At 42.1% G+C, this 25,609-nt stretch overlaps 1 long non-coding RNA gene across 1 annotated transcript in view; it reads left to right on the forward strand.

The window, feature by feature from the left end:
• LOC121134037 overlaps positions 1-23,790 on the forward strand; it is a 57,478-nt gene extending 33,688 nt beyond the window's left edge. Inside the window, exons 4-6 of the long non-coding RNA XR_005871045.1 lie at positions 19,837-19,991; positions 21,409-21,607; positions 23,716-23,790. This is a non-coding gene — a long non-coding RNA (uncharacterized LOC121134037). The remainder of the gene's footprint in view (positions 1-19,836; positions 19,992-21,408; positions 21,608-23,715) is intronic.
• The last annotated feature ends 1,819 nt before the right edge of the window (positions 23,791-25,609 follow it).

Genomic DNA, 25,609 nt, shown 5'->3' on the forward strand with positions numbered 1-25,609 from the left:
CATCTTATATTGAATCATGAGTCTTCTCTAAACTGAAGTTCAGGGGATATTCTATAGGGCTGACTACTTAGAACACTGAGAGTGTGGAGAGTTAGGATGCTGCAGATCTGGAGCTGAGTTATCTTGGGCTATATTTGGCCCTGTAATAGCTAATTATTGCCTGCTTCTGGGTGTGAGCTAGCATCCTTGTGGCTTTAAAGTAAATCCTTCTGCAGCGAACAGACAGACTCACCCTACCCCCACCTGAGAAGCTACTGGCTACTAGGAAAAGGAGAGAGTTTTCTTCAGGCACCTGGCCCCTGAGAGACTGCCCATGCTCCAATAGATCATCCCACATACATAAACATACAGACAAAACTAAATGGACTTAGTGGAATTAAAAAAAGAACATATGAAGTAGGGAGGGAAACATGGTAGAAAGAATGGAGAGGCATTAGAGTGAAGGGATGAAGGATGGATTTGACCCAATACTCATTATATGCATGTATGAAACTCTCAGACAAAAATCAAAATTAAATCAAAGTAAAATTAAAAGGCTGGTTGAAGTGACACCTTGACACACCCCAACACTAAGGCACAGCTAGACAGCAGGAGGGAATGCTGGGAGTACTCTCAGGTGAGCGTATGGTGACTCCTTTGCCTTCTCTAAGGCATGTTAGCAGTTACATTACCACTACTAAAGAGACTTCATGAGCCCCTCTCTATGAATGCTGGGATTCTTGCTGCATTGATATCGGGCAGTGTCTATGTGGTTACGGCTGCTCTGAGTTTGTATGTGTGAAGATCTGTTATATCTAGCACATTCCCTTTAGTCACAGTCACCTGTTCCCTCTGGCTCTTAAGACCATTCTCGTTGTCCCTGTATGGTTTTGCTAATTCCATTGCTGTGTCTGTGGTGCCAGCACTCCCTCCTGCTCTCCAGCTGAGTCTTAGTCTTAGGGGGTCACCATTCTCTTTTGTCATAGTCACCTGTTCCCTCAGGCTCTTACGACCATTCTCTGCCCTCTTCTGATTTGATCCCTAAGCCTTGGGAGGAGTGGATGTGATATACATGTCTATTTTAGAGCAGAGCATCCCAGCAAGCCTCTTATTCTCTTCGCATTGGCCAGTGGAGGGTCTCTTTGTGTTGCTGGACACTTACTGCAAAATGCAACTTCCCTGTCGAGGACTGAGAGATCTGTGTGCAGAAAGGTAAGTGCTTCAGCCCACCTCATTTCACATTCGGGAGGATACATGAGGGTGGATTTTTGCAGGTGTCTATTTTAAGCCCCTAGGGATAGGCACATACCAACAGAGAGACGCAGAGACCCCTACTTGGAAATCTCTGCTGTCCCCTGCAGGTTGCTCTTTCAGTAGAGAATTGAAAAACTTCCTAATAGCATAGATGGTTGTATTTGCCTACTTAGAGTGACACAAAACGGGGCTGGAGTTGTTCCTGTTTGGAATTTGATTCCCATCTACAGGTTTGGGCATGAGGCCAAGTCCTTCTGGGATCAAAATGGATATTAGCAAATGTTAGGGCTGTAAAGCTTTCATGCCCTCACAGTGAAATTGTTTTCCTTGTTACAACAGAGAGGATTGAAAAGAGAAGTGAAAAGGAAATTGGATTCTTCAGTCTGTCTTCTAATGTCTGTTGGGGTCACCTATGACCCACTGCATAGCCCCCTGGGGCACCTTCACATTTCAACAAAGTTATAACATGACCATGACAATAGATTCAACATAAAAAGTAATGCTAGGACATGGGAACTCTTTATCACAGCCCAAAAGATTTAGCAGATAGTATAGATCACCCTGAAAGTGACAAAACTGAAATTCAATTAAGAAAATTGCATTTACACATTGACACACACAGCACACATGCATGCTCACATTGCACACATACTTTTACATACACACATACAAATGCACAGAAATATACTTGCACACACATAAGTGCTCACATACAGATTCTCATATGCACATGTACACAGGCTCACACACATAAAAATGCATGCAAACATTCAGAATTATACACATGTGCACATAACCTCACATGTTCACATGGTCATGTACACACGAACACACACATACAAATACAAATAAACATATGCACAGAGACAGACATATTCATGTGTGCATACATATGTTAACAGATATACTCATATGGACACACACAAACATACATGCACGTGTGCAGAAATGTGCACACACATGAAAGTGCATCACACATATCACAACGAATAGAATGAAGATTTAAAAATAACACAGGGATATGCATGCTTTCTTCATGTACAATCAGTTAATTTTAGCAGTTAGTGCCATAATAGGTGGGAAATGGCAAAACAGAGTTTTGATTATGAAAATTATACTCACACACTTATAGGCACACATGGCTGCAAACACAGATGCATGATCACATATGCATACACACACACATGCTCATATCCACATGCAGAACATTCATGCAGACAAACTTGTTCATAGGCACGAATGCACACAGACAAATGTACACAAACATGCATGAAAACAAAAAGGTACACCTTCATACTCATAAATGCACACACACACACACACACAAATATCAAGTCAAGAAACCAGTATGCCACTTGTCATGACTTAAGTAACTCAGCTTATTTTCTGAAACAAGTGCAATTGTGACAACAGCCAGCAGTGAGAGTGCCAGTGAGAAAGGCCAGAGTGACATTTGAAAATGAGGAAATAATAAATGTCTGTTAATGAGAAAGTTCATCCTGACTGAGGACTTGGCAGTGGGTTCTCTTCACATGATAGGAGATAATGGGAGAAGAAAGTTCTCATAGTCACTCAGGCCTGCATCCCTCTTCTTCTGGAGCAATTACCCTGCACACAGTCTCTGGGTCCTTCCTCTGAGTTCTAGGACTTCCAGAAGGCTATGTCGTCCCCACACTTCCTATCCTACCTTCCTAAAGAGACATGTGCTCATTTTTGATCCCTTATGTGACACCATACCTTCGGATATATTTTTAATAACTCAATATTTACTGTCTTGCAGTTGGAACAGAACTTTTATTTAACTAATATTATCTTCCAACATATCCATTTAATTTAAATGTGTATCTTTAGAGGAAATAGGTACTATACTATAAATGAAAGCCCCTCCAATTTACTGTAAGAATATGCACACATCATAGCCAGTATTACCAAGTAACTGTGTTTAGATTCTTCTTGTCTGTTTATTCTGGCTTCTCTCCCCACTTTTTCAAGACAAAATTTCACAATGTATCGTTGGAGGGCCTGGAATGAACTATGTAGCCCTGGCTGTCCTGGAAATCACTGAACACCAGGCTGGACTTGAACTCATAGAGATCTGACTGCCTCTGCTGGGATTAAAGACATGCTTGACTCCTATTTTATGTTTTAGAGACAGTCTCACATTGTAGTCTGGGATGGCCTCAAATCACATCAGTTCTCCCGCCTCAGCCTGGAATATCTGTTAATACTTATTTTTAAATTTAAAATTTATTTTCTAATTGACTAATAATCATTACACATGCACCAGTGTACATACAATGTAATATTTTGACATACATTGTATAGTAAATTTTAAATTTATTGTGAGTGCGTGTGTGCGTGTGTGTACACTTGAATGCAGGTACTGGCAGAAGTCAGACGATGGCGTCATATCCCCTGGAGCTGTATGTATTTACAGGCAGTTATGAACTGCTTGACATAGATGCTGGGAACAGAACTTGTCCTCTGAAAGAGCAATAAGTACCCTTAGCCACTGAGTCACCCCTCCAGCCCCCACCCCCTCCACCGCCTTCATGCTGCATGATATAATGATGAACTCAGAACCCTCTTAAATATTTATCTTGTTTGTGGTGAGAGCATTCATGGTTTTCTACATATTTTTATTAGTGTGATTGTATTCTCGTGTGTGTGTGTGTGTGTGTGTGTGTGTGTGTGTGTGTGTGTGCGCATGTGAACTGTAGCCACTCCATTTATATAGAACAGGATGCTCAAATTCAATCCTGCCACCACAATACCCACTAACCACTGCCTCCCTGTCATTCCTCAGCCCCCACAGCCTCTTTAACCTTTGATAACAACCATTCTACTCCACTTCAAAGATTCAATTGTGAAAATTCGCCACACAATTAAATCAAATCACTTAGTGGTACCCCAGTCTGCACCTGGATCCTTTCAAACAACACCCGCAGTCCATTAACGTCACAGATGATAGGATTTCACCGCTTTTTGTTTTCACCGCTGACTAGTATCCCATTGTGTATTGTACTATGTTCTCTTTCCATTCATCTGTTGATAAGTGGGTTGGTTCCACTTCTCTGCGATTGTGAATAGCATTGCAATCAGCATGATGAGAATGTGGGTGATTTTCAAATAAAATTTTGTTAATTCCTTGAGAATTTCATACAGTGTGTTTTGATGACATTTGTCTACCTTTCCTTAATTCCTCCCAGATCTGCCTTCACCTCCCAGCCCAAACAGCTTCAAGTTTCCTCCACCCATCCACCCCTCCTCCTCCTTTTCCCCTTCATCTTCTTCTAATTCATGGAGTCCAGCTTGTGTTTCCTGACTACTCTTGTATGTGGGGGTCTGCCTTGGAGACTACTTGACCTATCAGTTGTTACATCGTTAAAGAAAACTGACTTTTTTCTGCTCAAAAAGCCATCAGATGCCAAATCATCTCAGTAGGGGCTGGGACCTCATGCCCCTCTCTCCCTCCCTGCTGGAGTTGTGTCTGGTTTGAGCTTGTGCCGACCTTGCGCTTTCACAACCATTGTATATTCCGGCTGCCCTGCTGCACTCAGAGGACAGCGTTCTCTTGCAGTCTTTTGCTGCCTCCAGATCTTAGCTACTTTCCACCCACCCCTTCTGAGAAGATCCTGTAGCTTTGTGGGGTGGTCAGGAGTCTTTTCAATGTATTATTTTGTATCCTTTAAAAATACACCCTGCAGAAAATTTAAAGATCACACAGTAGATTATAAACAATTTGTGTAGCTTTCATTGTACTGTCTTCTGTAGGCTTTGAGTTTGAGTTCTGTAGTCAGACTTTTTGTCAGGATTATCTGCTCCTCAATAATGACACAGAGACTTGTTATTAATTATGAAAGCTCGGCTGGTAGCTTAGGCTTGTTTCTCGCTGGCTTTTTTGTTTGTTTGTTTGTTTTGTTTTTTTCAAGACAGGGATTCTCTGTAGCTTTGGAGGCTGTCCTGGAACTTGCTCTGTAGACCAGGCTGGCCTTGAACTCACAGAGATCCACCTGCCTCTGCTTCCTGAGTACTGGGATTAAAGGCGTGCAGCTTTTTAAAACGTAAATTAACCCATTTCTATTAAGCTACATGCTGCCCCGAGGCTTGTTTACATCATCTACCTACTGTCCATTCTGTTTTCCTGCTTCCTCCATGTCCCCTGGTATTGTTCCTGCCTTCTTCCCAGCATTCCCTGTGCCTAGAAATCCTGCCTAGCTATTGGCTGTTCAGCTTCTTAATAAACCAATCAAAGTAACACATCTTCACAGTGTACAAAGTGATTATTCCAAAACAGAATGCAACCTCCATTTAAAGAGCAGGAAGGCTAGTCAGTGCCTGACGGGCTACACAGACGCAGAAACAGTAAAGGGAGTTAGAAAATCTCAACAAGCCATCCTGGAGAAATGACTCATTGGTTAAGAGCTCTTGCTGCTCTTATAGAGGACCCAGGTTCTGTTCCCTGAACCGACATTAGGCATATCACTGTCACATGCAACTACAACTCCAGGAGATCTGTTGACTTCTGATCTCCAAAGTCATAACACTCACATATGGCATGCACTCACAGGAACACATAATCAAAAATGTAAATAAATTAAATAATCTGCGAAAGAAAAACCACATGATTATCTCACTAGATGCTGAAAAAGCCTTTGACAAAATCCAGCACCCCTTCATGATAAAGGTCCTAGAGAGATCAGGGATAACAGGAACGTACCTGAACATAATAAAAGCAATATACAGTAAACCAACAGCTAACATCAAACTAAATGGAGAGAAACTCAAAGCAATTCCTCTAAAATCAGGAACAAGACAAGGCTGTCCACTCTCTCCATATCTCTTCAATATTGTACTTGAAGTTCTAGCTACAGCAATAAGACAACAAAAGGAGATAAAGGGGATACAAATAGGAAAAGAAGAAGTCAAGCTTTCATTATTTGCAGATGATATGATAGTTTACATATGTGACCCAAAAAACTCCGCAAGGTTACTCCTAGAGCTGATAAACAGCTTCAGCAAAGTGGCAGGATACAAGGTAAACTCAAAAAAATCAGTGGCCCTATTATATACAGATGATGAAGTGACTGAGAAAGAAATCAGAGAAACATCACCTTTTACAATAGCCAAAAACAGCATCAAATATCTGGGGATAATGTTAACCAAGGAAGTGAAAGACCTGTATATCAAAAACTTTGTGTCTTTGAAGAAAGAAATCAAAGAAGATACCAGAAAATGGAAAGATCTCCCATGCTCTTGGATTGGTAGGATCAACATAATAAAAATGGCAATCTTGCCAAAAGCAGTCTATAGATTCAATGCAATCCCTATCAAAATTCCATCACAATTCTTCAAGGACCTGGAAAGATCATTAATCAACTTTATATGGAAAAACAAAAGGCCCAGGATAGCCAAAACATCCCTATACAATAAAGGAACTTCAGGAGGCATCACCATACCTGATTTCAAGCTCTATTATAGAGCTATAGTCCTGAAAACAGCTTGGTATTGGCACAAAAATAGGCAGGTAGACCAATGGAACCGAATCGAAAGCCCTAATTTTAACCCACACACCTATGAACACCTGATTTTTGACAAAGAAGCTAAAACTGTACAGTGGAAAAAAGAAAGCATCTTCAACAAATGGTGCTGGCATAACTGGGTAATGGTATGCAGAAGACTGCAGATAGATCCATGTTTATCGCCTTGTACAAAACTTAAGTCCAAATGGATCAAAGATCTCAACATACATCCAGCCACACTGAAACTTTTAGAAGAGAAAGTGGGAGATACTCTTCAACGAGTTGGTACAGGAGACCACTTCCTAAACATAACACCAGTGGCACAGGCACTGAGATCAACAATTAACAAATGGGACCTTCTGAAACTAAAAAGCTTTTGTAAGGCAAAGGACACAATCAAAAAGACAAAAAGGCAGGCCACAGAATGGGAAAAGATATTCACTAACCCTACATCTGACAGAGGGCTAATCTCCAAAATTTACAAAGAACTCAAGAAACAAGTCTCCAAAACACCAAAGGATCCACTTGAAAGGTGGGGTACAGAGCTAAATAGAGAATTCTCAGTAGAGGAGGCTAAAATGGCCAAGAGACACTTAAGAAAGTGCTCAACATCCTTAGCCATCAGGGAAATGCAAATCAAAACAACTCTGAGATACCATCTTACTCCTGTCAGAATGGCTAGAATCAAAAACACCGAAGACAATTTATGCTGGAGAGGATGTGGAGAGAGAGGATCACTCCTCCATTGCTGGTGGGAATGCCGACTCATACAGCCTCTTTGGAAATCAGTATGGAGATTCCTCAGGAAAATGGGAATTAATCTACCACTAGACCCAGCAATTCCACTCTTAGGCATTTATCCAAATGAGGCAGGTTCATACAACAAGGGCATCTGCTCCACTATGTTCATAGCAGCATTGTTTGTAATAGCCAGAACCTGGAAGCAACCTAGATGCCCCTCAACTGAAGAGTGGATAGAGAAAATGTGGTACATTTACACAATGGAGTATTACTCAGCAGAAAAAAACAATGGAATCTTGAAATTCGCAGGGAAATGGATAGCACTGGAAGAAACCATCCTGAGTGAGGTAACCCAGTCGCAAAAAGACAAACATGGTATGTACTCACTCATATATGGATTTTAAATATGGATCAGGATAGTGCCAGTCTGCACTTCCACAGATAGAGAGTCTGGGAAACAGGAAAGAACCTAAAAGATATGCATATATGCATAGTACCCAAGAGAAGAGGATGGAGACAAGATCCTCTGAATGGATGGGGAACAGGGCGAGGGGGGTAGTGGGACCTGGGAAGAGTAGAGGGGGTAAAGAGGAAGGGAGTTGGTCATGGGGGAACAGGAAGTTGAGGGGGTGGGGGTAAAATAGGGGAAGAGGGAATCATAGGATCGAAGACAGATCAGGCACCAGAGTGACCTCGAGTGATCTAAAGGTATAACATCAATTGGCAAGCTAAGCAATAGTGGAAGGACCACCTCGAATGCCCATTCCTGATAATGAACTTGATGTCTATAACTATCCGGGAGCCTTCATCCTGGGACTGATGGAAGCAGAGGCAAACACACAACTAAGCACTGAACTGAACCCAAGGAACCCAGTGACAGAGAGAGAGGAGTGATGAGCAAATTGGCAAGGAATGGGCTGGCAAAACCAGCAGAGACGGCTGATCTGAACAGGGGAGTGCTCTTGGACCCCAGACTGACAGTGGGGAGGCCAGAATGGGACTGATCTGGACCCCCCAAATGTGAGTGTCAGTGAGAAGGCCTGGGCAACCTATGGGGCTCTGAGCTGTGGATCAGTGTCTATCCCTGGTATACAATCTGTCTTCATGTGCCTATGGCACAAAGAGAGATGCTCTCTCAGCCTGGACTCTTAGGGGAGTGCCTTGACCCTACCAAGAGTGAAATGATAGACTCTAGACATCCCCTATGTGGAGGGATTTGGCAATAGGGTGGGAGGGAGGGTGGAAGGGGAGTGCGGGAGGAGGGGAGGGAGAGGGAACTGGGATTGACATGTGAAACAAGCTATTTAAAATCAAAATAAAAAATGATTAAAAAAAATTAAAAAAAAAAAAACGAGAAAAAAAAATTCTCAATGTGAGTTGGAAAGTAATGGTTTCCTTGCTGATCAGAGGCATTACTTATTTAGTTTTAATCCCCCTCATAGGGAGTGTAGGAAGCTCTGAGTAAGTGAAGTCCTGAGTGAATCTGTATTGTTGATGTGAGCACAGCCATTTGAGGATTCTAAGGCCTTAGACCCATGGGAAACTGGCATAGCTGTTTCTCTGTGTGGCCAGGCTCAAGAGGGATGGCAATGGTTTCCTCAAGAAGTTTCCTCAAGCACTTCCTCCAAGTGAAAGCAAGTGACCAGTATGTGCAAAGGCGAGCAACCATAGTTTCCTCCTCTGGAATGTTTACATATTGAGACCACTGCTTACAGAGACTTCCTACAGAGTCTAGCTGGCTCATCTCTTCATTCTATACATGATAACACACTGAGGTTCCAGGTTACTTGCGATAGTAGGTGTACTCTATCAGGCTTGACTCTAGCTTTCCTATATATATATATATATGACTGTTCTTCATTCCCTCTTTGATCCTAGTCAGAGTTCCAGGACTCCACCTATATGGAATGAGATATCTAAGTAGGCTGGTTTTCTATATGACACCAAGAATTCTGTGTCTCCTATTTGATTTTTAACATCACTGGATGCATGAAGGAACAGGCAGTGTTAACCCCTGCATGTTATGATTGGTCAAGTGCATTTGTGTGATTTCATTCCTTTGGGCTAGGGATGGAACATGGATCTTAGTCTTAGCCACAATGAGACACAAGGAATTCTCTGGAAATTGTTAGACTTCTCTTACATGATTAAAAGCAAATGCAAGGAAAGAATATCTGTCTTTTTTCTGTTTTATCCTATCCTGTGAGGAGCTGATGGCTGGATCTGTGGTAACCATCATGTTACCATAAGGTGCTACAGTTGGAGGACCTGATGGATGAATACAGCTTAGGTCTTTGCTGACATTTATGATCCAATATGTAATACACCTCAAGCATCTTATTAAATAAATATCCAGTATTGCTGTGGTGAAGGCCATCTTTATGGAACTCTATGGCTTCCATCCATCTATTTCTAGAATATTTAGTGACCGTCTACTTATATGAGCCCCACTCTGGTACTTGGATATAATAATGTGTAAACTAGGTGCAGTCCTTCCTTTATTCTGCTGTGGTATTCTTGCTGTATCATACCATCTTCTCTGCATGTGTATGTGGTGTGTGTGTGTTTGTGTCAGTGTATTACATATTCACATATAGAAGCCAGAGGTCAATGTTGGATGTCTTCCTCAGTTGTCCTCCACCTTGTTGTATGAGGCAGGGTCTCTTACTGAACCTAGAGCTTGCCAATCCATTTATATTGGCTGCCCAGCAAGCCCCAGGCTTCCTGTCTCTGCCTTCCCAACTTAGACTATTGGCACAGGTCATCATCACCATTCTGAACTTTTTACATGGATGTTGGACCCACACCATGTCCTTCTTTGTATTGTAAGCACATTCATCACCCATGGAGCTGCCTAGCATCCCTTCCCCACATATGTTAATGGCATGCAGAGGTTAAAGAAGAAAGTGATGTCTTAAGGACTCATTGAGACGAATCCTATTTTATTAAGCACTTAATTTTTCTGTCTTATCTGGGGTTTTGGTAAAGAAAGAAAAAGAAACAAAGACCACAGCCAGTGCCTTCCCATCCCTGAATTTCCTGGCAGCACTTTTGTCTGCCATCCTCTCTTATCCTTGAAAGCAAACTTCAGTGGTGTGTCTCTTTTAGACCTCAAAATACCATCAACTTGTCTAGAGATACAGAACAATTAACACATGCTCAGTGCTTAAAGGTTAAAGTTGGGGAGTTTGGAGACTGATTTACACATTCGAATTTTTCTCAGTGTTTCCAGAATCAGTTTCTCATGATAATCACCAATGTGAGCCCAGCAGAACAACCACTGTGTACTTATGGTCACTATTTGTCAGGACAAGTGGCTATGTCCTCCAAGTTTTGTGTCTAGAAGGGGTGAGGTCAGAGATATCACTCCACTACCCTTCTGAGTCAGTGTCCAAAAAGAGGCTAAGCAAGAAAGAATGGGAAAATGACACCCAGGCAGGTTCTCTAGGTTTATTTGGACAGTTTTACTGTTTTCTTAAGTGCCTGCTGTGCCAAATACCTGTATTTATGTTCAGATTGACCTGAGACCTCGAAGACTGGCAAGTTCTGTGCTGTTCAGCACTGTAAACAGACATAGTGCCCAGTGAATTTCAGGTTCTTATTGGAGTTTGCTCTGGTGCATTCAGAGCACAAAGCATTTGAGGAGAAACACCTTAGAGATAAATCATGTCTCAAATGAAAATAACTAGGGATGGGAGGCTCTTGTCATTCCGTGGCTGCTTACAGGAAGAAAGCCTGTCATACTTGCTCTGCTATGCAGTGAGAGCTGGGCAGGCTTCTTCTTATTGCATGTGTGTGTGTGTGTGTGTGTGTGTGTGTGTGTGAGAGAGAGAGAGAGAGAGAGAGAGAGAGAGAGAGAAGAGAGAGAGAGTGTATGTGTGTGAATGTATGTGTGTATGCATGTATACCATGTATGTGCACACTGAAGCTGGAGGACAACCTGCAGTGTCCTTTCATTGGAACCATCCATCTTGCTTGTCAAGACAGTCTCATTTTGACCCTGTGGCTCATCAACTAGGCTAGACCAGTCTGCCAGTGAATCCCAGGCATCATCCTACTGTCTCCACCTCTGCAGTGCTGAGGTTATAAGAATGCACTACCATGCCTGACTTTAAACAAAAACACCAGTATTTTATGATTTTATTGTGTGGGTGTTCTGTCTGCATGTCTGGTGCTACAGAGGTCAGAAGAGGACACCAAATCCACTAGAACTGGAGTTAAAAATGGTTGTGAGTGGTCATGTGGGTTTTCAGAATAGAACTCTGGTCCTCTGTAAGAGCAACAAGTGCTCTTAGCCACAGAGTCAACTCTCCAGCCCATTTCTGACCTTTTTACATGGGTTGGCTGGGTTAAACTCCAGTTCCCATGCTTGCCTTGCCAGTACTTTACTGATTGATCTATCTGTTCAGCCTCAGCATGGCTTCTATCTCTTTTATCTTACTTTGCTGGAGGACATCTACCAATACAGAGAGAGGAATTAATGCCATACTCGTTTAGTATGGGAAATAAACAGAGGTTATGAGTCAGAGGAACTTCCACCTCAGAACATTAACTCCATGAACTGAGTCAACTGTGTTCAACTCCAACAGCAAGACATTGTGCCTATGAGAAATAATCAAACCCTTAAGAGATGGGGGGGGGTTCATGTGAGGCTGAATTAGAAACTAAGTAACTGACTGGTCGATCAGATGTCTGAAATTCCTGGACTGGTTTCTCTGTGGCTCTTGGTGAATGGAAATGGATTGGTATATATCATGAAATCTCTTCAATGCCCACCCTGTTCATTTAAAACTGAAGTTAAAACCTCACTTATATGAGACAGAACACTTGCCAGCCACTGGATCTGCACACATGCCTCTGGGCAAATTCTGCAGCAATTTGCTGAACATTAAAAGTGCAACTGATATTGTCACTCTTCATATCCACAACAGCACTTAGCAGGAACATCTGGGAGGGAGCCATGACACATCTGTCTAACCAAATTTGTTCAAATGTGATGGGCTCAGTGGGCCTATGGACACGGCCACATAGTACCATGGGTTGAAATCAACTCAGAATTGTACCCCAGGGAGATATAAAAAGAAAACTATATGTAGAAAACAGCTCAGATAACATAGTCTCTTCCCAGACATCACAATGAGAGAAGACAGGAACATACAAATAAAGGAAAAACAGGCCATCAGTCCACAGGACCCTCAGTGACTCACCCAGGGAGCCCTTCCATCAGCCAAGCCAGTGACATCCACACAGCCACATCCTTTGTATACTGGGCACTTCTTTTTTTCTTTTGGTTTTTTAAGACAGGGTTTCTCTGTGTAGCCCTGACTGTCCTGAAATTCACTTTGTAGACCAGGCTGACCTCAAACTCACAGATATCTGCCTGCTTCTGCCTCCCCGAGATGGTATTAAAGGTGTATCACCACTGCTCTGCTTACTGGGAACTCTTCAGATCCTGAGTTTCTTGGATGGTAAGGCTTTTGAGGAGAGAGAGAGAGAGAGAGAGAGAGAGAGAGAGAGAGAGAGAGAGAGAGAGAGAGAGAGAGAGAGAGAGAGAGAGAGAGAATGCAAACATGTGGAGGATTTCTTTATTTCTTTCTTCTTCCACGTGGGTTCCAGAGATCAGATCAGATTCAGGTGGTCAGGCTTCTTTGTGGCAGGTGTCTTTATCCACTGAACCATATCTCCAGCACTTTATATCAGCTAGTCCAGAATATTGAGAGGTGAAATTAGGTGCATTTTCCCCTGCTAAATATAATATCTTTTGTGGTGCTTAAAATAGTGGCAAAACTCTAGCTTTCTCTCTGTAGCCCCCCTGGTCCCATTTTAGCTCACTATTCCCCTGCCACTCTGCTCCCCTGGTATGCATCCTTACCAGTGTCTGCTCAAAGGCATGAAGAGCACAGCCAGTGTCCTACTCGGTCACTCTCAGACTTATTCTCTTGAGATGAGCATACCATGCATCCTGGAGCAAGATGAGAAGTCAGCAATTGCCAGCAATCCTCCTGTTTTCAGCATCTTCCTATTGCCACCACCATAGCACCAAGTAATAGCCATGTGTATTTACCAAGCCTCCTTTGTATGTGGGTGCTGAACTCAGACCCTCAGATGTGCATAGCAAATGTTCTTACCCACTGAGCCAGTGCCACAGCACTATTTTATTTTAAGTTTCTTTTATCAGAATTTAACTTGATAGATGTCACTAGGACATTGTCAAACAGCCTGTGGTTCATGGTTCTTTTCCAATCTACAGCTACCCCCTGATTCTTTCTCGAAACTTCCCCTCTGAGTTTCTTTTTGTCTTCAACATCCCATGCTCTCTTTTGTCCATCTCCATCCTTCCATATCATCTACTATTGCCCTCTCTCGATCTCCTTTAGATGTTATTCACACTTAACACCCGTTTACACGTATACAAGAATACATTAGAGCCCAAGTTCCACATAAGACAGAAAACATACTTTTTTTGGCAACCATTTACCAAATGATTTGTCACCTATATAGGCTGTATGTTGAAGGTCATGTTAAATTTCAAAGGCAGAGAACAGATACCAGCTCCCTACAGGAAAAGAACTGGAAAAATATCAGAATATCTTTAAGTGTTCAGCATCTGGTGTTTCTCAGCTTGTAAATCTCAAGGCCACAGCAGGGGACCATTCATTTGGTACAAGCTGGCACTTCTTTCAGCCCTAGGACAGAAACCAACATCCCTGATATCCTGCAGTCATGCAGATTGATGAAAAGGGTCTGGAAGATGTTCCTTGGAGGTCTTCATATGTGGCTTGAATCTTAGCCCTGCCTTTTGCTGGAGAGGTGGGATTGCAGCCAAGCAGTGACTCAGCCCCACGATACTCTCCTAGAGTCAGCTGTCACTCCAATCTGTTCTGCATGGAACGGAACCCTTTCTGGTTAAAAGGCATTTAATGCAGTTTAGGGAAATGAGGGGCGGGAGACTGTCAACTCATCTTTATTGAGTGAATATTTAATTCCAAAATCTCTGGTATCAGAGTCACAAACTGGATTTGGTAAAGGAGCACAGAAGTGTCTCAAATCTTAACTTTTACCCTGTGTGAATGGCTTACTGCTCCCATCCCATGCGTTTATTGTCTGTCTCTCTGCTGCTCTTATGTGATACAGGTCCTGACTCCCACAGGCTAGCCTGTTCAGGGGTTCCTACTTGCTGACTTTTTGGGATGGGGAAGGGGCTCAGCCTATTTCTCAGTTTATTTGCTGTATTGCATGGATGATGGCATCCAAGTGACCTTTTACATCTTTTGTCAAGTCTCCCTCTAGCTCTTATCTGAATAATTCTCATGTGGGCTACAGCTCAGAAGAAGGACATTTCAACAAGGGTCTAACTTCTTTCTAGTGGTCTGACCCTTGGACTCAGGTACCTCATTCCACCATCTTTACATTGCTAGGGTTGGTAGTTTTCAGTAGTTACTAATTTCTATGTTGCATAAGCTTGCCTGGGCATCAGTTTTCTCTGCTGAGTTCCTCATATGAAATAAATTGCCCTTGTTAAAAAAAGACACAGGGTCTCATGTAGTCCAAGCTGGTTTTGGACTCAGTATGAAGCCAAGAATGATCTTGAATTCTTGTGTCTACCTCCTGAGGCTGAGATCACAGGCTTTTGTCACCACATCGAATGTATGTGCTGCTGGGACAATTGAAACTGGGGTTTTCATGCATTCTATGAAAGCTCTCTACCAGAAAAGACACATCACCAGCCCCCAAATTCATGACCTATGATATTCATCAACTTAAATTGACTTAAGGAGATACTAAAGGCTGTGTGACACATGGCAGGAATTCCAGGATCAAAGTATTTGTCATCTCAGTCCCTGGTGAAATTTCTTCTCCTGTAGCATAGGAGGGTCCCTTCTTACCATATACCCTGGAAATGGACAGAGACAGGAAGTCCTCTGCTGTTTCTTCTTAGTGGTGCACCCCACTTTTATTACCTATAGACCTATTTTCTTCTCCAAGGCTCCATCTGCATATTCCATCATGTGCTGATAATGACTTCCATATGTGAATTATGGGGTATAACACCCACTGACCAGCACCTATTGTTTATTTCTTTTTTTTTTTTTTTTTTGGTTTTCCGAGACAGGGTTTCTCTGTAGCTTTGGAGGCTGTCCTGGAACTCACTTTGTAGACCAGGCTGGCCTCGAACTCATAGAGTTCCGCCTGCCTCTGCCTCCCGAGTGCTGGGATTAAAGGCGTGCGCCACCAACGCACGGCTGTTTATTTCAAATATGAAAACTATCTCACAGAGTCTCAGGAGAGATGCATGGAATTCGCTTATCAATCCATCAATTAAATACTACTCTCTTTCGTGGCCTCTTATCAAAACTTTACCAAGACTTAACCTCCACCTTATCATCTCTCCTTCTGGACATACTCATACAATCAGCATACATAGCTCTCCAAAGGCCCCTGATGCCTCTGCTTGCCATAGTCAATGACTATGAATAGTAAAATGAATTTATTTTTAATACACTTACATAAGTAAATGATATACAATGGTAAAAACTAAAGCAATAAAGAGAAAACAGGTCTCAGGCATAGGATTCTGGTGGATAGCTAAATAATGGCAGTCTGTTACAAATGATAAATTCAGTGAAATAGAATAGTCACAGTACAAAATGTCCCATGGTTCCATATCAATAAATATACATTAAAAACTTTTTAGGAATGGAGAGATTGCTCAGTGATTAAGAACACTTTCTGCTCTTACAGAGGACACACTTCAGCTCCCATCATCCACATCTGGTGTCTCACAACTGCCTGTCATGCGCATGTACAAAAGCACCTAATCAAATATAAAAATAAATCTTTAAAAACGGTTTAAGGGAAAATTTCTATCATTACTAGAAAATTCAAAGAATTACCCATAACCTCCCCCTAATTATGAACTCCCTCACATAATAATAAGTCCTACCAGGATTTGGTTGTCCACCAGAATCCTACGCCTGAGACCTGCTTTCTCTTTATTAAATAGATGGCACAAGAGTGGTGCATAGATATAAGTGTAGAGTGAAAGCCACACTTTCTTCATGCAGTCGCACAAGACAGTGAAAGAAAAATGGAAATGGAGTTGGTTACTGAGTCACTTTAAAGAGGCATGAACTGTGAAAACTGGTTCACATCCTACTGGGTGTGAGGCTGATACTTCATTGAATAAAGAGTGGAGACTCACTGTGATTAGTTTCCAGTGACATGGAAGGCTCTCTCTGATAAACACATTAATTTCTTGTCAGGCAGTAAGGGGGACTTCCTTAGACGCCAATGAATTAGTCCCAGCCTCCAGATAGCCACACTATATATTATATGTAAAGAACGCTATAAGAAAATAGCCTTTTTGGAAAGGAGGGCCTTGGCCCTCCCCAAATGATGTGATGGACTTTGATGATCCCCAGTGGAGGGTGTCACTATTCCTGGGGAGTGGGTAGGGGTGAGTTGGGGGATCGGTGGCAAGCATGGGAGGATGGGAGGGCGAGGGAATGGGGAGATGGTTATGTAAATAAGAGTTTCTAAAATAAAAAAAGAAAAGAAAGTAACCTTTAAAAATGGTTAGATAAAAATCCCATGGCTGGCTAGGTGGTGGTATCACACGCCTTTAATCTCAGCACTTGGGAGGCAGAGGCATGCAGATCTCTGTGAGTTTGAAACTAGGCTTGTCTACAAGAGCTAGTTCCAGGACTGTAGAGAGAGATCTGAGGGACCTGCATCACTGACCATGCAGACAGCCTTCAAAGCCACAGAGAAACCCTGTCTCGAAATGCACCCTTCCCCCCCAAAATTGTCATGGCTTTGAGACTGGAGATATGGTTCAGTAGTCAAGAGCACTGGCTGCTCTCGCAGAGGACCTGAGTACCATTCCTGACATACATCCACATCGCAGCTCACAACAGTCTGTAACTCCAGTTCCAGGGGATCTGTTGCATGCACATGTTGCACAGACACACATGCAGCACAGACATACATGTAGGTAAAACACCCACACACATAAAAAGGCAGGCCTGACTCACTGACCCCTAATGAAAGAATACATTGGGGTTTGTACAATATTCCATCTGAGGAAGATTACTGAAAGCTTGGTTGCCATTCTGGGTGCTCATTCTCTCATTTGCTCATCCCAAGGAATACCACTTGCAGCATGGTGACCTGTGCTGTGGGAAGTCTTATGGCCAGTAACAGAAGGGGGCCTCTAAGCAACAGTCAGTGAGGACATGAGGTCTCTGGCCCAGTTCTAGGAGAATCTGGGTCCATAAAACATGTGAGTAAGTTCAAGACAGGTATGCCACAGGTGGATGTTCAGGTGAGATGGGATCCACAGCCACAATATGGCTGACCTTGGGGGGACAGCACCTGCCTCTCACGAGTGACTCACAGGAAGCACCACAACATAGAACGCATATGTTACTTGTAACTGCTAAAACCTGAAAGGCCACAATCAAAACAAAATAATACTGCTGATCTATAATCTTTGATGCCACATTATTTGTTGCTTGTGATGTTTTTGCATCATTTTTAATTTACTTAAATGTTTTCTTTAAGACAGCATCTCTCAATAAAAGAAACTTCCAAGGAACAATTGTCCTGTAGTTTATCTGGCAATTTCAGTGACTCTGAGATCATTTTGCAATATAGCAGAGTCCTCAGAGGCTTGCCAGTTGTCTGTTTATGCACTTGCTCTCACTTGACAATTTATCACTGAGAAAAGTGTGCTTTCAAATTACTTGTGTTTCTTATAAAAAACAAAGTCAATACAGATGGTTGGAATCTCATTCTTTCCCGTTATTGCCCAATTTATCTATTTCTTTTCTTATTTATCTTTCCTCTTGGTTGAATCCTGAGAGTAATCTTGAGATATTTTGCAAAATTGAAGTCTAGGACATTTTTAATAGCAATTTTCTACATTTCACTTGATAAAATAGCAGTGATTCTGGTAAGTGCAATTTACTATTTATTGGTGAATTCAGAGCTTTCTTTTGGGGATACTCTTTTATATTAGGTGTTGCTAATGAGATAAGATGTTCAATTATTTTCAGGTGAGGTATTGGTAATAAGAAAGAAGTAGCAATATTTAAAATTGAAATGCAACAAATATGTATACATTCATTCACATATAAGTAGACATTTACCTTAAATATTTCCTTTTTATATGAGAAATATGTCCACTTCACATATTAAATAACCAGCAAACAATGGAATCAATGTACTCTTTATGCAATGAGATATTCCATCATCCTTGCTTCATCATGATCCATTGTTCCAGGGAGAATTAATGAATGGGGAAAATGAGTAGGGATTGATGATAGCTCATGAGTAGAGATGGAAATGGGAAGAGATTCCACAGAGCATCTAAACAAGATCCATGGCTTCCTGTGTCCAATAAGTAGATCTGGTACTAGGACCATCCCTCAATGTCTATCACTTCCCTGTAGACTGGGATGCAGGGACTCATGCTTCTTGCCATGGAACTCTCCTAGATATCACAGGATGTCATCCTGATTCTCCGCCCTCCTTGTTAGTCATCATTGATGGCAATGAGCTTCCTAGGCCCATCCAACATCAGCAAATATGAGAAATGTGGAAAAGTGATACGCTGTTGGAAACATTTCTCATATTTGCTGGTATTGGATGTGCCCCCCCTGATCTTTCCTCCAAGGATGATTTTGCTTATTTTCTGTATGTCCAACCCTTTATTGAAAAAGCAATTATATAATAATGATACTAAAATACTTTATTGAACAATTACCATGTACCAGGAATTCCGCTAAGATCTCCTTGCTAAGAAGTCATTTTACCTTCATAATCATCCTGTAAAAGCAGGATCTATCTATTCCTTGATATATTGATGAGAAATCCAGAGGAGTTATGGGACTCTCTGGTCAACATGACTACCTGTATATGACTATTTACCTTGCCTAGATGTGTCTACAAATACACAAAAGTGTCCCCCTCTATAGAGTGACATTACACTATGGATATGGATCATGAGCACTGGATCCAGATTGCTTAGTTCAATGCCTCAATGTCTTTAACAAAGTTTTAAATTTTTCTCCTTGGTTTATATAGCTAACAATGAAGAAATAATGGGATATGTCGATGGATTTTTCTTTGGACCTCTAGCTCACAACTAATGACATGGAGGCCTATTATTAATTATGAATGCTCGACCTTAGTTTATGCTTACCCCAAGCTAGCTCTTATAACTTAAATTAACCCATTTATATTAATCTATGTTCTGACATGTGCTGTTACCTCTTCTTCATACTGCCCATCTTGCTTCCTCTGAGTCTGGTTGGTGACTCTGCCTTCTTTTTCCTAGAATTCTCTCTCTGCTTGGAAGTCCCTCCTACATCTCCTGCCTAGCTATTGGTGGTTCAGCATTTTGTTACACCAATCACAACAATATATTTTCACAAAGTGTATGAACATCCCATAACAGGGAAAAACTATTAGGGCAGTACTTGGCTTACAGTGGTAAGTAGTATATAGACATAAGCCTCATAGTCAACATTTTCACCATTATTAATATTAACACCACTAATATCACATCATCCTCATAATCATCACAATCATCATCACCATTACCACCACTGTCTTCATCATCATGGCCACTGGTAATGATGGTGGTGGTGATTAAAATGGCAATGATGATGACAATGGTGATAATTACCATCATTGCACCATCACCACCAATATCATCACCCCCACATCATCATCATATTCACCATCTTTACTGTTATTACCACCATCACAACATCATTTATTATGTTGCTTCTCAGAATTCATAAGGTAAGTTGTTTAAATGTCACTATCTTAGCACATCTGGCTACTATAAGAAATTGCCAAAAAGTGTGGATTAAACAATGAAGATTTATTTTCTCCCATTCTTGAGTCTAAATTCTGTAGTCCAGCCTACTTAAGATTTTTTTCACTGGACTTCAGATAGCCTCCTTCTTGATATGAACTCATATCGTGCTTTGACCTATCAGCCTTGGACTGTGTTTGCTTTGACAAACTTTAGAACTACACTGTCCTCTCATGAAGTATTTTCTGCACCATGGCAGCAGATCCTGGGTTCTAACAGTTACCATTTTGCTACACCCAGCAACCTGCAAATGACCACTTTACAGCCAACTATTAATTTTGCTGCCCACTTTATGGAGCTGTTAGAGGAAAACGCCTTCGGCAGCAAGATTGCTCAACCTTTAGCTCCAGCATCGCAGTTAATTCAAACGACAAGTTCATGACACATTGCTGGGTGACATTACATTGATTTCTATGAAGCAAGGTGGAGGCAATAAGGCCCTATTGAAATAAGATTTCATTCACTAGAAGCAGAAAGACTTTGAAGATACAAGAAGGCTTGGCACATAGAATGTTGGTGGCCTAGAAAATGCTGATGGGTAGGGTTTGTACTTAATGCCCATTGGAGAGTAGAATGACACTTCTTCCAGGTGAAGACTGAATACTGAGAGGTCAGTAGGCTCTTGTCGAGGAGATCAAGCATCGGAAAGGATGGAGTCAGCTTTACTTCTTCCTGTCCCATCTCCCAGATTCACCCTCCTTCTCTATGTAACCACTATCTCTCACCCAGGCTCTGTTATAGAGTAGGAACAAGGCTGGAGGCCCCAGTTTATGACACCAGGGGCAAAGCAGAGCAGAGAAAGGCAGCACATTGTAGGACTGTGATGGCTAATCTTGGTTGTCAACTTGACCACAAGTGAAATCAACTAAAATCCAAGCAGCTGGATTCTCCTGGGAAAGAGTTCCTTAGTTCGGTTCCTTGAATTAGGAAGACCCACTCTAAACCTGGGCCTCACCTGGTGGCAACTCAGATGAAAGGATGTGGAAGTTTGGGAGTTTGCCTGCTCATCCTCAATCTCTCTGGCAGGTTCATCTTTCCTGATGCTGTGGCTGGTACTACATCCAACTTCTTCAGAATTCCGATGTCTGAAGACCAGCAACTCTTCAGGAATCGTAACCAGGTTGAGACTGCTGAGACATCCAGCCTCACAGATTTGAACAACGACTGCATTCTTGGCCTTTCCATCCTGGGAAAATCCATTGTTAGACTATCCAGACCACAGTCTGTAAGCCAGGCTAATAAATCCCCTTTTAATATATATTTTCATTCTGTCAGAGAACCCTGGCTAATACACAGGATTATCAGTTACTAATGTCCCTTGCATTCCCTGATAAAGAGCAATGCTAACTACTGTATTCTGTGTCTAGCATGCAACAAGCCACAACTGCATGTACAGCCATCCCTTGCCCTAGTTTCTGATATACATACAGAAATCCCCAAACAGAAAAGAGAGGTGATCCACACCAGGCTTACAACAGCATTTCCTTTGGATCAATTCCAAGAGAATCTTGGGAGAGAAGAGTTAGGCTGAAAAACAGATTTGGTACATCAAGGGAACTTTAGGGATTCTAAAAACAAAATATACATGCTATTTTAACCTACATTTTTAAAAAGACAGCAGGACATTTCCCTTCTAATAGCAGTCCTGAAAATACCTTAATTGTGTTCATGTACAAAGTGGGTCACCAAATATTATTATATTGCAAATTCAATTAACTGGTGTTAATTCAAAGCAATTATTCATGTAGAACTCCCAACAATTAATATGATCTTGGATCAACTATACTTGGCCAAGTATAAGGGGGAAGAGTTTGTTGAGGAAGAGATGAAGACTAAGGATGTCTTAGTTAATTTAGGGGAATAAACTTTTGGAAAAAATAATATATTGGAATAGAAATAAGAATAATGATTACAACAATAATTTCTATTCTTTAGTCTTCCCCTTTCTAAAACTGTCACAAGATCTTCCCAAAGAGCAAGAGTTGCAAGTTAGAGCCTAGCTCTCTGTCTCCATTGTGAACAGGCTTATATATGGGCTGCATTTCCAGGTTTTGTCTTTCTATTGTGCTATTGTCTCCATTGGTTTAAAACTGACAATTTCCTCTCTCTATGGAGTTGCTTAAAATAGTCTTGAACACCATGAACCCTAGAGTCATGCTTCTGGACTTCAGAAAACCACTTACTGTAACCCAGTGGCTAGTCATCAAATCACTGATAACGCACTCAGCCTTTGTCTCCACTACAACACCTGCTGATTGGGAGTCTCAGGATTTAATGTGTAAATGGGACAGGACTGTGTAAGCAAGGCCATTTCACCTACTCTTAGCATGTGCTAAGCACTGTGCGAAGGGTAGCTGGCATTGGTTTTATTACTTCCATGCCACCATAATTCTGTTACTAAAACCCTGACCCTTTAGTAGAACATGGGTCCTCAAAATAGACAGAGGGACGTCTGTGTAGGCAAGTCCAGAGCCCAGGAACTGCCTAGAAAGACAGCGTCATCCTTGATTGTGTGGACTTCTCTCCATGAAACATGTTCAACACAATGGGTACCATCCTGTGCTCCAGGCCAGGCCACTAATTCATGCATCCTTTAAGCCTCAAGGTGTCAGGAGCGGCTTGCTGGGTTTGTGACAGTATCTAAAACAGCAGTGGGGGACCCTTGGTACGGGGACGTCAAACAACTCTTTCACAGGGTTCACATATCAACTATCCTGCAGATCATATATTTATATTATGATTCATAACAGTAGCAAAATTAAAGTTATGAAGTAGCAATGAAAATAATTTTGTGGTTGGGGGTCACCACAACATGAAGAACTAACTGTATTAAAGGGACTCAGCTTTAGGAAGGTTGAGAACCACTGATCTATATTAGTCTTAAAAACACCAAATGCATTTTTGAGGGTGCTTTCCCAGTAAGGATCAGAAGAGGGGAAATGTGGGATGTCTCAGAATTGTCACCTTCCATATTTTTGTCAGTGTGGAAATGTAGCTTTCATTTCACATGGTGGTTTGTGAACTGGATGATAATCCTTGGACAGATGGCTGGAAGGCACAGGATCATTGTGCCCATTTAGTTGTGACCCTGGAGAGACACCCTGCATCATGGATATAGGGAGAAGGTGGCCTTGTGGATATCAGAGAAAACTAAGAGATCCCTGGACTGAGCTACTGGAAGGGGGTTGTAGGGAGAGCATGAGGCTTGACACACACAAAGGTAAGAAACTCTCAGATTATAGGGGCCAGTCTCTGGGCTGCAACATGAATGACAATAGATAAGTATTTGGGAAAAAGACAGATTCCAATTATATTCTTCCTGTTCTTCACCAGGAACCTAGTCTTCCTGCTGGGGTTTCCCCTTTACTCTGCCTCTCAAACACAATGAATGTATAGTCGTCCACAAAAGAAAAAAAGAAAGAAGAAAGAAAAAAGAGAAAGTATTTGGAATACATCTCTGCATATGGTAAGGTATTTTTACCAAAGAAACATGAGGTGGCAGCAGTTACATCTGAATTCTCCATAGGTATTGTGGTAGGATCTCCTCTGGGTGGAGTAGGTTGGTGCAATGGCAGCCTTGAGGAGCCATACCCCCTTCCCTCCTGCTCTCACCCTGCCAAGAAGGAAAAACACCTAATAACTGGGGCTGAGTGGAGTCCAAGGATGCTACATGTGGTTTATATGAAACCTAAGGTGTAAGAAAAGCCAGCTGCACTCAGCAGGGTCATCTGTCGAGCGAAGGAACTAGCAGGGGTGGGCAGCAAGGAGGGGCATCAATTCTCTTCCCTCCCACTGTGAAAAGAGATCTGGCGCTGAGCTCCACTTGCAGAAACTGGTCCTGGGTGTTCCTGATGCCTAAAAAACAGGTCTTTGAGACTGCTCCAATCAGAGAGCCATAGGAAGCCTTGAGAAACAGTGAGAAGCATGGAGGACCAGGTGTATGTTGTAAACAGCAGATTCTCTTAACTGTGCTCCTTGAAGATATTTGCTTATCGGGAAAATGCAGTGAGAATCATTGTGCCATTTTTCCTCGTCTCCCTTCCTCCTCTTCATTCTCCTCCTCCTCTTCCTCCTCCTCCTTCTTCTCTTCCATTCCTTCCCCCTCCCTCCCTCCCTCCCTCCCTCCCTCCCTCCCTCCCTCCCTCCCTCCCTCCCTCCCTCCCTCCCTCCCTCCCTCCTATTTCTTCGCTGTCCAGCATCTTACTGTGGCCTCTCGTGAGCCACCTGCCAATGGAATGAAGACTTAGCTGTGCTTTGTGGCTTCCCAGATCATGAAACTGGCGACAGCGATGGGAAACAGAAAGAGAAGCAATCAGACAGACAAAGCCTTCTTCCCTGAAAAGATACAGACAGAGACACAACCGATGCGGAAAGCTACACAAGTTGAAATAAGCTGGAAGGGTCATACTTGCAGGGACTGCAAGATGGCACACGGCAGCCACCTCTCACTATCATAGCCTTTAAAGTGAAAAATGAGGAATTCAGTTTCTCTCAGAACTCCCGCCCTGGACCAATTCTGAAACCTTATAAACTGACTTTGCTGTCACTTCCTTTATTTTTTGAAGCGTAGTTTCTTTGGTGTTAATTTTCTTGGAACCCTGAGCCCACTGAAACTTTGTGATCAACAGTGATGCCTGGCAATGCCTTCCTCCTGGTTTTCTCCTGAAGACAAGGAAGGAGTCTGATTTCTTTGTAGGATTACAACATCATTTGGCTTGCGCTCTTTATTCTGCCTTTATGCAGAGAGGGTGCACTGATGTTGACCCCACAGAGATGACTGAGGGGTTATGCTTACTTTGGTAGCCAACTGCAGCATGCCTGAGAAGAGCAGGTACTCCTCAACATGTTTTTTCCCTCACCCATAGAACAATATAAATGAAATTTCCCTCATAAAAAAGTTTCTTCTTAGTCTAGGCCCTCTGGTCATTTATCTACCATCTTAGGCTATACAATTATCTGAAATAATAATACAGTCTCACTACTAGCACTAGTAATGTTTAAAATATCTGACATTCACTGAGAATATTATACCATAAGTGTGAGATGTTTCTTATGTTGCTATGACAACATAATGTTGACAACATTAAGTTGCTATAACAAAAACAACTCAAGGAAGGGAAGGTTTGTTGTAATCACAGTTTGAGGGTCTGTCATGGTGGGGAATCACAGAGGTAGAAGTGTGAGGCAGCTTGTCACATGGTGTCCAGAGTCAGGCATCAGAGAGAAA

Source organism: Mesocricetus auratus, unplaced genomic scaffold, assembly GCF_017639785.1.
Source record: "Mesocricetus auratus isolate SY011 unplaced genomic scaffold, BCM_Maur_2.0 Super-Scaffold_100025, whole genome shotgun sequence".
Taxonomy (NCBI): Eukaryota; Metazoa; Chordata; class Mammalia; order Rodentia; family Cricetidae; genus Mesocricetus; species Mesocricetus auratus.